The sequence below is a fragment of the Calidris pugnax genome, unplaced genomic scaffold (assembly GCF_001431845.1).
Source record: "Calidris pugnax isolate Ruff unplaced genomic scaffold, ASM143184v1 scaffold404, whole genome shotgun sequence".
NCBI lineage: Eukaryota > Metazoa > Chordata > Aves > Charadriiformes > Scolopacidae > Calidris > Calidris pugnax.
Genome location: NW_015091151.1, coordinates 353,238 through 355,634, shown reverse-complemented (window position 1 = coordinate 355,634; position 2,397 = coordinate 353,238). Strand labels below are relative to the sequence as shown.

General features: G+C 52.9%; 1 long non-coding RNA gene across 1 annotated transcript in view; it reads left to right on the top strand.

Moving 5' to 3' along the window:
- Nucleotides 1-2,205: 2,205 nt before the first annotated feature.
- Nucleotides 2,206-2,397, top strand: part of LOC106898125 — a 3,356-nt gene continuing 3,164 nt past the window's right edge. The window contains exon 1 of the long non-coding RNA XR_001413876.1: nt 2,206-2,325. This is a non-coding gene — a long non-coding RNA (uncharacterized LOC106898125). The remainder of the gene's footprint in view (nt 2,326-2,397) is intronic.

Sequence of the window (2,397 nt, the reverse complement as noted above, 5' to 3'; positions counted from 1 at the left end):
CAGAGGTGGAGGAGAGCTGTCTGGTGCAGGGAGATATCATTCATACAACCTCTGCATCTGCATGGATATCTATCTGTTACAACCACGTGTTGTAACAGCTCTGCCAGCTTTTTTCAGTCCGTGGAGATTGCTGGGGTGGAGGAAGGGAGAAGAAGCCCCACTCTGCAGGGTACAGACGTCTTTCACTGTGGCGTACAGTGCTGCTGAGGAAGATGGACAGGAAGATGCACCGCCTGTGTCAAGACAGGAACACCCAGGTATGTTTGCACCGGTCAGTGAAACAAGGCCTGGACTTGTGTTCAGTGCTCCTCACTGTCCTTGCTGCTGCTTTGGCTCGGACACTCCCAAACAATGCTGATGCCTGGGAGTGTTCCCCATCCACAGCCTGGACATGGCCATCTGGTTCAGTGTGGGGGGAAAAGGAATGTAACCACACAGACATGAGTAGAGCTCTGCCGGATGGCCTACAAGAGGTGGAATGGTCCTGGATCCTTTGGGAAACTCTTGTAACCATCCTCACCTCCACCCCTTCAAAGTCAGGCCAAGTTCAAGCACAGCTAAGGTCCCGATTGCACCCCGGTCTCATCAGACTACCTGCACTCCTATGCCTTGGGTGCCATTTTTCCTTCACCTTTCGTTCCACTAACCCAAGGCAGCCCCAAGTTTCCAAGGAGCAACACTGGCAAAGCAGACAGTACGAGTGTCCATACATATTTAGGTGACACGTGAGTTGGAGAGGTGTGCCCCACAGTCAGCATCGCGCAGGAGCTGGGAGGTGTTTCCACCAGGGCTGTGGGGCGCAGACCCGCACCCGTGTGCGATGACACAGAAACAGCATGGGCTGCTGTGGTGCATCCTCTGGGGGGTACCCCCTGGAGCTGGCTGAGTGCCTCCCTCCCTGCCACCTCCCAGCCTGCTGGGCATCACGGGGGTCTGCAGCCACCAAAGGCAAAGGAGTCACAGAATCTTCTAGGTTGGAAGGGACCTTAAAGATCATCTTGTCCAACCACCAACCTAACTTTGACAAAAATAGACACCCACACAACAAACAAAAAGCAACACCATCACTAAACCATACCTCCCAGCACCACATCAACCTGTCTTTTGAACACCTCCAGGGATGGTGCCTCAACTACCTCCCTGGGCAGCCCATTCCAATGGCTGATAACCCTTTCAGTGAAAAAATTCTTCCTAATATCCAGCCTGAACCTCCCCTGGCGTAACTTGAGGCCATTTCCTCTCGTCCTGTCGCCTGTGACTTGAGAGAAGAGACCGACCCCCACCTCTCTACACCCTCCTTTCAGGTAGTTAAAGGAGGAGTTAAAGTTAAACTCCAGGAGTCTGGAAGCTCCATGCCCTTGCCCAGGTAAGGACAGCTTTGGTGCCTTCTGTAGATGTAAGTGTTGCCACACAGACAGCTTTAGCTCTTCTGCCACATGCCCCAGCTCTCCGGAATGCTCAGGAAACTTAAGGATAAGTTAAGGATAGTGAGAACAGGCTTGTCTGTATTGCCAATCCTGCTGGGGGGCCCCAGCAACCCCAACGATGGCGGTACCGTGCAGTGCTGGCCCAGGGCAGGTGCTGGCTGGCTGCTCGGGCAGGCAGGGATGCTCCTCCGCTGGAGCTCCTCAGCTCCAGCAAAGGGAATGGAGCTGGAAACCAAAGAGAGAGGGAGCTTGGGCCAGCAAGGGAGAAGGAGGGCCAAGGAGGATATTCATTTCTTTGATATTCTGCTCTCTGCTCCCAGTGAGAAGAATGTTTGCGAGAGTCCTTCTGCTGCGCTGGTGCAGCAGAAGTCCATGAAGGAGAAGCAGACAGTTCTCAACCTGTCTGATTGCTGCTGTGGGCACGGTTTGTACTTGCTTCATTGCTGCCTGTCTCATTGCTTCACGGTTCATTTGGCTGAACTCTTCATACAAAATAACGCGTTAGGCGAGCTGTGTGCTGGGAACGCTGCGGGAAGGCACTGCCTGTCCGGGGAAGGGATGGGCGAAGGGACTCTGCTTTCAGCATCCCTACCCACTGCCTAACAAGCAATTGTGCGTGTTTGCTTTGTCAACCCATCTGGAATAATAGTAATAATAACATAAATGATGTTTCAAGTCAAAGAAACACACCTATGCAACCAACCCTTTCTGGCCAGTGGCTGTGCCCCTGAGCCTCCTGCACTGGGTTCTCCCGCCTTGTTCCAACTCTTTGCTTTGTGTTAAACAAGGGAGAGTGAGACCAGCACGTGCCCGATGCTTCAGTTGAAAAAACTTCAGCTACAAACGAGTGGAAGAGGTATTTCCCTTCCAGACCTTCGTTTTCGGTCCCCTTTCAGCGGTATGCCGTTAAGTGGGTTAACAAGCTTAGCAAGCCGAAGGGTGGGATGCCGCTTTGTTTGGCGGGTTTTTT